The sequence below is a fragment of the Pristis pectinata genome, chromosome 17, assembly GCF_009764475.1.
Source record: "Pristis pectinata isolate sPriPec2 chromosome 17, sPriPec2.1.pri, whole genome shotgun sequence".
NCBI classification, from domain to species: Eukaryota; Metazoa; Chordata; class Chondrichthyes; order Rhinopristiformes; family Pristidae; genus Pristis; species Pristis pectinata.
The window spans coordinates 11,470,086-11,483,380 of record NC_067421.1 but is presented as its reverse complement, the minus strand read 5'-3'; the positions used below and the strand labels follow the sequence as shown (position 1 = coordinate 11,483,380).

The 13,295-nt window shown below is 42.4% G+C and overlaps 1 protein-coding gene across 1 annotated transcript in view; it reads right to left on the bottom strand.

Moving 5' to 3' along the window:
* LOC127579347 (apoptosis-inducing factor 3) overlaps window positions 1-13,295 on the bottom strand; it is a 98,913-nt gene that overhangs the window by 12,506 nt on the left and 73,112 nt on the right. The window lies entirely within an intron of this gene.

Below are 13,295 nucleotides of genomic sequence, written 5' to 3'. Positions count from 1 at the left end.
TTAGGCTCCAGATGAGGTTCTCCCTACCTGCCCTCATTTAATACCATTGGCATAATCTTCCATTCCTTTCTGCCTCAGATGTTTAGCAAGATTCCTCTTAACTGCATTTGTGTTATTTGCCTAAACTTCTTGTGGCAGTGAATTCCAATCCGAAGTGGTTTCTGGGTAAAGAAGATTCTCCTGAACATATTTTCTGGGGATCACAGGATCCTCAGCAACTCTGGCCACAGGGGCCTAGGCAGTCCTTTGAAAGTACTATCCAATTAAGTCTCACTCATACTATTCTTTCTATATTGTCCTGCAAATTATTCCCTTTTTACAAATCTTTATCATCCCTTCGGCATTGCATTTAAAGTCGTACACAACCACAATCATTCATCCTTAAGAACTAGAGGCATTTTTCCACGGCTAAGACAAGGAAGCTGCAGAAGCAACTCAGTGGTAGCACTGTCTCCAATTCTACTCCAGAAGCTCTGTGAGGTAAAATTCAACGGTAATGCTAAAGAAAAGCTGCACTGACAGATGAGACATTAAACTGAGACTCTGCCTGTCATCTGGGATGGGCATAAAAAATTCTACAGCAGTATTCAAATGTCAGCAGAAATGTTCTCCACAATGTCTTGGGCTATTAACCAGTATCACTAAGCCATTAGAGGAAGGATGTGGAGGCTTTGGAGAGGTGCAGAAGAGGTTTACCAGGTTGCCGCCTGGATTAGAGGGCATGTGCTATAAGGAGAGGTTGGACAAACTTGAGTTGTTTTCTCTGGAGCGGCAGAGGCTAAGGAGAAACTTGAGAGGCATAGATAGACAGCTGGTATCTTATTCCCAGGATCAAAATGTCTAATACTAGAGGGCATGCATTTAAGAGGAGAGGGGGAAACTTCAAAGGAGATGTGCAAGGCAAGTTTTTTTTTACACACAGAGTGGTGGGTGTTCGGGGTGGTGGTGGAGGCAGACATGATAGAGGCGTTTAAGAGGCTCTTAGATAGGCTCATGAATGTGCAGGGAATGGAGGAATATGGACCATGTGCAGGCAGAACGGATTAGTGTAATTAGGCATCATTACCTTAATTAGTTTGGCACAACATTATGGGCCTAAGGGCCCGTTCCTGTGCTGTACTGTTCTCTGTTCTAATAATAGATTAGCTGGTTGTTATTGCAGTGCTTTTTGGAATGCTGATGTGGATAAATTAGCTGCAATATTTCCTTCATTAAAACAATGATATTCCATAGGATGTTAAACAACTAGGCAGTTAGGAAAGGCATTCAATAAATGCAAATCTTTCTTTACTTATAGTGTTCTGTCTCAGATATAATAACCTGGGAGAGGCATTGCCACTGTAGCTGCTGGCACTGAAAATAGCCAATGTGTATCACTGGATCTCCTACATGTACTGCATACAGTGAGAAAAAGAGAAAAATTTACTCCCTTGAGAATGTGTTTGTCTCATGTATGCATCAGCATCAACAGTGTACAGAAATAGTAAACAGGGTCCCAAGTTTACAGTTGTATTCCCCAACCCACAGCTCTTTTTCTGTCACCTGGGAAAAAATTCTAGTGATTACTGGCAATAATAAAACAGAGGAGAATTGGCTGGTACAAGGAATTGGAACAAAGTAATTGAAGGATTAGCTAATGTTGCAACTCAACGGAGATTTCAAAACAAGGGCATTCACTCAGTGTTTTGCACCACCTAAAGTCTTTTTTTGTTAAAAAAAAGCAATTAAGTTATTTATACTAACTTTAGGGTTTAATTAAATTATGTTGATTTATTCAGTGGAAAGTTCTAGCTACTAGACACCTCAGGAGATAAACATTTGTCTACATCAAGCTGCAGAAAATGTAAAGTATAGGAACAGGTCATTCAGCCCAGAGATGCACACTGCCATTCATGCACCGTCAACCTCCTTCCACAGGTTCTTTGTCCGACCCTTATTTTACTTTCTCTCTCATTTACCCGGTCATAAGTATCAATACTAATTGCACTGATACTTACCGTTGTAACACTTTGATCATTCCTCTTATTTCCTGAGAAAAGTTTCCCCTGAAATCCTTATTAAATTTCCATGATTATTTTATCTCTTTTGGATCTCTAACCCTGACAAACATTTTCTTTACACCAGCTCTTTAAGTCAATCCATCAGGCATTATCTTTTCTAGAGAAAAGTATATCAGTCTATTCATTCGTTCATGATGTAACTTCTCAGATCTGGCAACATCCTTCTGTACCTTCACTAATATTTCCATATCCTTTTTAAAATATGGAAATTGGCAATGTTTACAGTATTCTAAGCACTAGCTAACCAAGGGTCTATCAATTTAAAATGACTTTCCTGCTTTTCAATTATAACTGACAGTAACCAAACCACAGTGCTTGGTTTGCATTTTTTAAAATGGACTTATTAATCTAACCTTAATGATTTCTATGCATGTACCCTTACTTACCTCTATCTGATTCAGACTCTTATTATCCAACCAGTACGTGGCCTCATCTTACCAAATGTCATACATATCTTATCAAAAATTTGTCAGATATCTATTCTGCAAGGTTACTTAATGTCAAATGCTCATTTTGCATAGGTATTTACCAAATTAACCGCATTGGCACCATTCATAATTTAGAAACTGTCCTGCTGATTACCAAGTCCAAATTGTAAATGAGAATTCTGAACTAGAGTGGTGCCGGCAACATCTTTTGTCTGACTTAATCCCTGCCTGTATTTCATTCTGTGGCTAGCTTATTCTGCACTCAACCATTTGACCCCTCAATCCCCATACTATGCTTATGGTCATTAATCTATGAGATAACTTATTTAAAAAAAATACCAACCTGCTTACTACTTCTGTTACTTCTTCAATGAATTCAACATAACTGGTCATACAATACTTTCCCTTTAGAAATCTATTTTTATTACATTTTTGATTTTTACTTGTTTTTTGTATCTTTGAGTAAATCCCTTTGCTACTACCATTGATGCCAAAGCAACAGACCTGTAGTTTCATAGATTTATTCTAATTCCCTTGTTAAGTATAGAAATATATTGATTGGCTGTCTGTTATGGAGTTGCCAGGACTGTTTCTAAGCTATGGATGATATCAAATTGGCTCTGTTCCCTTTTCTGAATGAATATTTGGAAGAAAGCATCAGCTACCTCTTCCCTAACTTTTGCTTTTAACATGCATAAATACAATTCCTTATCCTCTCCAAGAATATTACTTTATTGATTTACAATCCCCACCCCTCCTGCTTTCTAACTTAAAAGGACTTACCTATTTTTTTGGATTCTTCTGTGAACTTCATGCCCACGTTGTTAGATTTCCTGGTAAACACTGTGCAAAGTAACTATTCAATATTTCATTATCCTGAATGTGAATTTAGCTTGTGATGTTATCCCTATTCTGGATTTTTTTATTATTATTTAAATGTCTGTAGAATACTGCAACAAAGTTGACCATTTTCCCTCAAGCTCTGTTAAAGTTAAAATTCTTCTGTGATAAACAACTGGGCTGAGATGTTATTGCTGGGAGCTGCAAAAGGCATACACTTACAATAACAGGTGACAGCTGTTTAGCAATAGAACCTGTTCAGGGACAAGGCTAGTGTGTATGTAATTAGATCCAGGCATATTGGTAGGAATAATAAAGCTTTTAAGGGCATGATTGCCACATAGCAAAGTTGCAGCAGCTGCACTGAATTTACCATGGCTCCATCAGGAATTGTGCACAGAGCTTTCCGAATGGAAAACATGGTATTGCTGGGGGTGATTTGGGAATGTGACCGATTTGGTGTTAGTACCACATGCTTTACCACAGCAATAATGGCAACATTCATTCTCTTGGCAGTTGTTTTAGAGCTCTGCAGTTCCTAATTCCAGGGAAAAATCAGGCTTGTAATAATATTTTCATTCTAAAACAGTTAATATTATCTTAATTGGTATTAGCATACACGGTAGTGTATGGGTAGGCACGGTAGTGTAGCGGTTAGTGTAACGCTATTGCAGCGCCAGCGGCCCGCATTCAATTCCAGCCACTGTCTGTAAGGAGTTTGTACGTTCTCCCTGTGTCTGCGTGGGTTTCCTCCGGGTGCTCCAGTGTCCTCCCACATTCCAAAGACGTACGGGTTAGGAAGTTGTGGGCATGCTATGTTGGTGTTGGAAGCATGGCAACACTTGCGGGCTGCTCCCAGAACACGCTACACAAAAGATGCATTTCACTGTGTGTTTCAATGTACATGTGACTAATAAAGTTATCTTGTCTTTGTATAGAAACTTGGTCATACACAATTGTCAAAATTACAAACTAGTAGGTAGCAAGTAATTTATCCATTAGTTGAGACATTGGTGTTGATAGAGGGAACATTATAGAATCAGAATAAAATCTGGCATACCTCTAGGCAAATCATAGAAGCACTAACAGTGACAAATACATTTACCAACTACTAGTAGTGCGCAGAATGGACAAATTCACACTGTGAGGGGTAAAATAAGACTGGCAGAAATGAAGGGTTCAGGACATTAGAGTGTACCTTCAGACTAACTGCCTAGAAAATGAATTGCCATTTTTGCTGTGGTAAAACACATGGTACCATCACCAAATTGAACACATTCCCAAATCACACCCCATCATTCCACTTAGAAAGCTCTAAATGCACAGTTCCTGATGGGACCAAGTTAAATTCAGCAGCTGCTGCCACTTTGCTATGTGGCAATCATGCCCTTAAAAGCCTTATCATCCTATCAATATGCCTGGATCTAATTACGTGCACACCAGTCTTGTCCCTGAATAACTTCTGTTGCTAAACAGCAGGATTTATGAAAGGAAAATCAAGTTGCAAGCAAGCCGCAAGATGCTGCTGCAAGTTTTTCATTGTACCTGTACCTCACCGTACTTGTGCATATGAAGTAAACTCAACCATAAGCAATAACAAGTTTGACTGATCTACAGGGGTCCTTTGAGGATGCAATGAGCAGAATAGATAAGGAGGACAATGGATGTGGTGTACTGAAATTTTTTGGAGGTGTCCAATGAGGTCCTACACAGGTTAGAGTACATGGATATATGGGTAATATAACAGCAAGGCTTGAGAATTGGTTGTCAGACAGAAAGCAAGAAGTGGGGATAACCAAGTATTTTTCAGGTTAACAGATTGTGACCTGTGGGGTACTACAGGGATCAGGGCTTGGGACCCAGTTATCAATAATTTGGAAATGTCATATTTTCAAATTTGCTCATTACAGAAAACTAGGTGGGATTGTGAATGAGGAGAATGAGAAGAGGCTTCAAGGGGGTATGGACAAGCTACGTGAGTAAGCAAGAACACGGCACAATATGATGTGGTAAAATTTACTTCAGTGCACGAAACATAGAAGCAGAGTATTTTTTTAAATGGTGACAGACTGGGTAATGTTGATCGTCAAAGGAACTTACATGACATTGTACATGACTCATTGAAAGCCAATATGCAGCAAGTGATTAGGAAGGCGGACAGTTACGTTGGCCTTTATTACAAGAGTATTCGAGTACTGGAAGTAAAGATGTCTTACTGCAATTACCTAATGCCCTGATGAGAATGTACCTGGAATGTTGTCTACAATTTTGGTCTCCTTGAGAAAGAATAATCTTGCCATTGAGGGAGTGCAGTGAAGATTTACTGGATTGCTTTCAGATTTGGTGGGTGTAATTGTATGAAGAGAGAATGAGATGACTAGGCCTGTGTTCTCTAGAGTTTCTAAGAATGAGAAGAGATCTCATTGAAACTTACAAAATCCTTACAGAGCTGGACAGGACGCAGTAAGAAAGTTTGCCCTTACTAAGGAGTTGAGAATCAGGGGACATCGTCTCAGAAGAAGGGGTAGGCCAATTAAAACCAAGATGAGAAAAATATTTCAAATCTCCTACCCTGTAGGCTGTGGATCTTCAGTCATTAAGTTCATTCAAAACAGAAATCGATATGAGTTCAGGATATTAAAGAAGTCAAGAGATACTGGGATAGTTCATGAAAATAAATCTGAGGCAGAAGATGATCCACGACCTTGATGAACGGCAGAGCAAGTCTGAATCACTATAAATAATGGTCTATCACAATGACATTTATCCAGACACAAATGTCCACATACACCAGGTGGACATTTGCCCCTTCACAAACCCTATATGTACATCAAGCATCTAAATGTAGGATAATGAAAAGGTTATTCAATACTCTTCATCTCTTCCATTCAGTCTGAAGCTACTCCCACTAAGGATTTTGGTGGGGGGGGGGGGGGTGGATGGTGGTGGGCTTTCTCGGGCACTGAGCCTCATCTGGTTGGAGGAGAGAGTCTTGCTCCTCTTGGGCAGAAGAGCAGCTGAGGCACAAACCACTTCATGAACAAAAGCTACACAAATTCTGCCAGTATGCTCTGTAACAATATTTCTTTGTAACTAATACGTTCTCGGGATGAGCTTGAATCACTAAGGTATAGTAGGCTACGGACCAAGTGGTGATAACTGGATTAGTAAAGGAACATACTTGTTAGTATGGACATGCTAGGCCAAAGGGCATGTTGCTACGCAGTGTGACTATGACTGTATGTATTGATTAAAGTTCAACAGCTATAGCACTGTATGTGCTGGTACATCGCAATATAGGTGATTTGGGCACAGCTTATACGTACAAGAGTTTTGCAGTACAAGAGGAGTGACCTCTTTTTACTCTGCCACTGCAACACCCGGGTAGAGGAGGACCAAGAAGAGATGAAAGAATGGAGGGAGAGGATGTGGATGATGAGAATGACCACAGCGCGCCATTGTGCCTGACATCTGCAACACCACCTCAGAAGCTGGCCACGTGTGATCAGAAAAGTTAGTGGCTTAAGTATCACAAGGAAATAGATGACGCACTAGTGGGCAGCAGTCTGGCATGATGTGCAGAGGTTTGATAGAGAGCAGTCCATGTATCTTTATTTCCCAATAAGATGGCTGGTTCACTGAATGGCCTGCCTAACCAAATACACATCTTTGTGTTCTTGCAGGGGGTTGCATGTTACCTCCACTTTGCTTCTTTCCATCACACACCTACAGATTCAGGTGGCAGCTGCTGAGGAAGCAAAGGTGAAGGCCACTCAATGTTTTGTGCAGTTTTACATTTGCCCCAGCTGGAAGTCTGGTTTCTGCCACACAGCAGCAGATTAAAGTTCCTCAGGAACAATTGACATACCATCAGGGAGCAGCTTGATCTCCTTTGTATAAAGATGCCTCTCGTCAGCAGAGTAACTCGTGGTTCTCCAGGTGCAAAGGGATGCTACGTCAATAGCTAACTGCTCTCCATGGAGAGATGCTTGCACATTAGCAGATTGCTCACTTGCATGAGCAGAGAGATGCCTTGCATTATTTATCTCTCTTCTGCAGGAGCAGACACACCACCCACCCCTTCCCAGGTTGAGCTCCTCTCCATTGCGAGCACAATCCTGCTCTGACTGAGCTGACTGTGAAAGGAGCAATAAGCATAGTAGGGTCATGACAACTGTGATTTGGGTCAGGCAGCTGGCTCAGTTTCTGGTCAAACAGTTAAAATGGCATCTGTGTCCCAGCAGATTGACACAGCATTAGCTAGTCCCCTGAAAGGCCAGCTGGTGTATAGGGCTGCCCCCACAAGGTCAGCAGTTCATCCCCCATCACAGCCTCATATAACATGCCCATCTGTACTCCAAACAGCCAACCATCCATTCCAGACTGCTCCTTCAATTGGACAGAGGCAGCAGTATGAAGTCAGACCATTTAGGGCAAGAGCTTTTCATGGTTCACTGAAGTGTGGAGTCAATGGTAAAGGGAGCTGGTTTAGAACATAGAATATTACAGCACAGTACAGGCCCTTCGGCCCACAATGTTGTGCCGACATTTAATCTTGCTCTCTAACCCTTCCCTCCCACATAACCCTCCACTTTTCCATCATTCGTGTGGCTATCCAAGAGTCTCTTAAATGTCCTTAATGTATCTGTCCCTACAACCTCAGCCGGGAGTGCATTCCATGCACCGACCACTCTCTGTGTAAAAATCTTACCTTTGACATCTCCCTAAAACCTTCCTCCAATCACCTTAAAATTATGCCCCCTCGTGTTAGTTATTTTCACCCTGGGAAAAAGTCTCTGAATGTCTACTCAATCCATGCCTCCTTGTCATCTTGCACATCTCTATCAAGTCACCTCTCATCCTCCTCTCCAATGAGAAAAGCCCTAGCTCACTCAACATATCCTCATAAAACATGCTCTCCAATCCAGGCAACATCCTGGTAAATCTCCTCTGCACCCTCTCTAAAGCTTCCACACCCTTCCTATAGTGAGGCAACCAGAACTGAACACAATACTCCAAGTGTGGTCTGACCAGAGTTCTAAAGAGCTACAACGTTACCTCGCGGCTCTTGAAATCAATACCCCGACTAATGAAGGCCAACACACCATACGCCTTCTTAACAACCCCATCAACCTGTGTGGCAACCTTGAGGGATCTATGGACATAGACCCCAAGATCCCTATGTCCCTCCACACTGCCAAGAGTCCTGCCATTAACCTTGTATTCTGCCTTCAAATCCGATCTTCCAAAGTGCATCACTTCACACTTTTCTGGGTTGAACTCCATCTGCCACTTCTCAGCCCAGCTCTGCATCCTATCATATCAATACAGCAACCTTCTACACTATCCGCAACACCACCCACCTTCGTGTCATCAGCAAACTTACTAACCCACCCTTCCACATCCGCATCCAAGTCATTTATAAAAATCACAAAGACCAGGGGTCCCAGAACAGATCCCTGCGGAACACCACTGGTCACCGACCTCCAGGCAGAATATGCTCCATCTACCACCACCCTCTGTCTTCTATGGGTGAACCCATTCTGAATCCACACAGACAAGTTTCCCCAGATCCCATGCCTCCTGACTTTCTGAATGAGCCTTCCATGAGGAACCTTATCAAATGCCTTACTAAAATCTATGTACACCACAGCCATTGCTCAACCTTAATCAATGTGCTTTGTCACATCCTCAAAGAATTCAATCAGGCTCGTGAGGCATTACCTGCCCCTCACAAAGCCATGCTGACAGTCCCTAATCAGCCTATGCTTCTCCAAATGCCCATAAATCCTGTCTCTAAGAATCTTCTCCAGTAATTTGCCCACCACTGAAGTAAGACTCACTGGTTTGTAATTCCCAAGGTTATCTCTACTCCCTTTCTTAAACAAAGGAACAACATTTGCCACCCTCCAATCATCTAGCACTACTCCTGTGGCCAGTGAGGACGCAAAGATCATCGCCAAAGGCGCAGATCTTCCCTCGCTTCCCATAATAACCTTGGATATATACTGTCTGGCCCCGGTGACTTATCTATCCTAATGTTTTTCAAAAGTTCCAGCATATCCTCTTTCCTCACGTCGATGTGCCCTAGCATATCAGCCATTTGTATGCCATCCTCACAAATGTCAAGGTCTCTCTCACTGGTGAATACCAAAGCAAAGTATTCATTAAGGACCTCCCCTACCTCTTCCGACTCCAGGCAGGTTTCCTCCTTTATCCCTGATCGGTCCTACCCTCACTCTAGTCATCCTCCTATTCACATGTGTAGAATGCCTTGGGGTTTTCCTTAATCCTACACGCCAAGGCCTTCTCATGGCCCCTTTTACCTCTCCTAAGTCCATTCTTAAGCTCTGTCCTGACTATCTTGTAACTCTCCAGGTCCCTGTCTGATCCATGATTTCTAAACCTTAGGTAAGCTTCTTTCTTCCTCTTGACAAGATATTCTACGTCTCTTGTCAACCACGGTTCCTTCACTCTACCACATTTACCCTGCCTCAATGGGACAAACCTATCCAGAAACCTATGCAAGTACTCCCTAAACAACCTCCACATTTCCGTTGTGCATTTCCCCAAGAACACCTGTTCCCAATTTACTCTCCCAAGTTCCTGCCTAATAGCATCATAATTCCCCCTCCCCCAATTAAATACTTTCCCATATCGTCTGCTCTTAAATACTTTCCCATACTGTTTGTTTTCCCATTTTGTCTGCTAGGGAGAGGTTGGGCAGGCTCAGACTTTATTCCTGGAAACATAGACTGAGGAGAGACCTTAGAGAAGTGTATAAAATCATGAGGGGCATTAATACAGTGCACACTGTCTTTTTTCCAGGGAAAGGGAACCAAAAACTAGATGGAGACACATAAGATCCTGCAGATGCTGGAATCTGGAGCAAAGCACACAAAATGCTGGAGGAACTCAGCAGGTCAGCCAACATCTGTGGAGGTCCTGATGAAGGGTCTCGACTTGAAACGTTGACTGTTTATTGCCCTCCATAGATGTTACCTGACCTGCTAAGTTCCTCCAGCATTTTGTGTGCGTTGCTCCAGAAACCAGATGGCATAGGTTTAAGGTGAGAGGTGACCTGAGAGGCAACTTCTTCAGGCAGAGTGTGGTGCGTATATGGAACGAGCTGCCATAGGGAGTTGTTGAGGCAGGTATAACAATAACATTTAAAAGACATTTGGATAAGTACATGGATAGGAAAGGTTTAGAGGGATACTGGCCAATCATGGGCAAATGCAACTAGCTTAGGCAGGCACCTTGGTTGGCACGACAAATTAAAGTCATTATTGATAGTTCAATAAATGAGTGCCTTGTGACTGAACAGCAAGAGAGCATGAAAAAAATGATGCCATACTTGCCATGAATATGATCTGAGTTCTCTCTGATTTCTTCTCCTGCCTGATGTGCTCTTTAAATATTTATAATGAACTCCCTAAAGGAGGAACTCCTATGAGAGGCTGACAAATGTGTGCAAGGTAGCATAGCAAAATGAAATATCCACTCAAAATTGTGCATTGTCAAGAAGCCCTCCTTTCTCTATGGGATTAAAAGCTACAGAAACAGGTAAAACAGTATCAATCAAGAGTGATTCCTAGAACATGATAACATGATAGTGATCATGTCTGACTGGTGTGTATAGTGTGAGACTTGACCTTTCCTCCTTGCAGACTTAATTACCCATTGTAGATCTTGAACTAGTCAACTGATTCAACACTTTCAACCAAAACTCATACTCCAAGTGAGTTCCTCAAGGGTTTTCTCATCACTGATTGAAAACGGACTTCACTAGTGTGATATGTCAGCCCTTAAATGGACCTTCCCAATCTCAATGATAACGTGTTGAATAATACATTACTCTCAGCTGTATTGATTACAATGTGATCATCAACATGTATCAGCAGACCAAAGTGTTAAAACTGCTAAACATTGTTAATATCAGCAGAGCAGATCTCCAAGCAAACTGATTTGTGCGCGGAGTTTGGAGTTCTTTCCATCAAGGAACAGAGATGCTATAGTAAGGCATTTAAGTAACAGGAGCAGGGATAGCTTCATGATGTCTTATATGCATTGCAAATGGACATGAGGAAATACAATCCCTCATCCACAATCACTCAGCTATTTCCTGGGGTACCATGGTGGTAAACGGAAACAGAACATGAAGCAGTTAGAGCCATAGAGCAATACAGCACAGATACAGGCCCTTTGGCCCAACCAGTCCATGCCGACCACGGTGCCCACCCAGTTAGTCCCAATTTCCTGTGTTCAAGCCCATATCCCTCTAAGCCCCTCCCCTCCATGTACCTATCCGAGTGCTTCTTGAATGATACTATTATACCTGCCTCAACCACTTCCTCTGCCAGGTCATTCCATATACTCACCACCCTCTGCGTGAAAAAGTCGCCCCTCAGGTCCCTTTTAAATCTTTCCCCTCTCACCCTAACCTATGCCCGAGTTTTGGACTCCCCTACCCTGGGGAAAAGACTTTTACCATCCACCTTATCTATACATCTCATAATCTTAAACACTTCCATAAGGTCACCCCTCATTCTCCTACAGCTAGCCTGGCCAACCTCTCTCTATAACTCAGTTCCCTAGTTGTGTGCAGAGAGTCAATGCCAATGCTGAGTGGACTTTTTCCTCTATACAGGAATCCCATATAGTAATTCTGGACTCACACCAGAATGGAATATAATAATCTAGTTTATGTGGTTGCAAAGGAAGATCTCCCTTGGAGCCATCACTGTCACTGTTGCTCACGTACTGTGCCTCCTGGCACTCTGGCTTATCTTCCTCAGGCATTGATGGTTCCCTCCTGTTGGCCACATAATGTCATGCAGGAGATAACAATGACATCTCTACTCCAGCTGGGTATGCACTGCAGTGAACACCCAGACTGATGTGGATAGAGGAATTTCATCCTGAGCAGACAGATGGCATTCTCCATCCCTCTCACAGTCACGCTGAAGTAGTCAGTTCGAGTGGTATGCATGTGCAGAGGTGTCAATAGCCAGGTAGGTTGTGAGTAATATTTGTGTCTCAATATCCATTTCTCAGGGCAGTATTGCCCACTAAAAACATCAGGCAACCTGAACCCATAAGGGTGAAGAAGTCATGCAGGTTCTCAGGGGACATAACGATGACCATGAGACAGTCCTCGTCTTGTTCACTGACTACCTGGATGTTAAGGGGTAGAATCCTTTTTGATTGCTAAAGAGCTTGGGGTTTATAAGGGAAGCTATAATAAGCATGAGTGTAGGTGATGGAGAAGCCAGCAATGCCACTGCTTCTCACTGAATTCAAAGCATAAAAAGTTGTCACTCTGTGAGTAAAGAACCTGGATGAACTCTCCAATGCTGTGGTGAGCAGAAACCATAATAAATGGAAAGCTCCACAACAGCTGCCTGGAATGATCCTGAGGTTAGAAAATTTAGAGTTACCTCCCATTCTAAATTTGTAAGATGGATCGGAAGGATGTGAAGTAAAGGAACAACTCCAGGACAACTTTCCTTCTATGGAATTAATAAATGAGGATGAGATATCATAGAAAAGCTGAATACTACTATGCACAGTTGGGACAAAATAACTGACAATATTATAAACACTATGTGCTGCATAAGTGGGATTTTGGAAATGCATCAGATTTTGAGGGATTTCTGGCAGGATAACATTCTAGGAATTCATTCAACTCTGCCCTTGTTGGGAGTCACATAAGCTATACTGTATTTGTTTGGTTAGACAGATTGACAAGATCTGCCCCTTAGGAACATGCGTGAAGATACAAGAAGCACTATAGGGCAGGCATGGTAGTGTAGCGGTTAGCGTAGTGCTATTACAGCGCCAGCGACCTGGGTTCAATTCCGGCCGCTGTCTGTAAAGAGTCTGTACATTCTCCCTGTGTCTGCGTAGGCTTCTTCTGGGTGCTCCGGTCTCCTCCCATATTCCAAAGACATACGGGTTAGGAAGC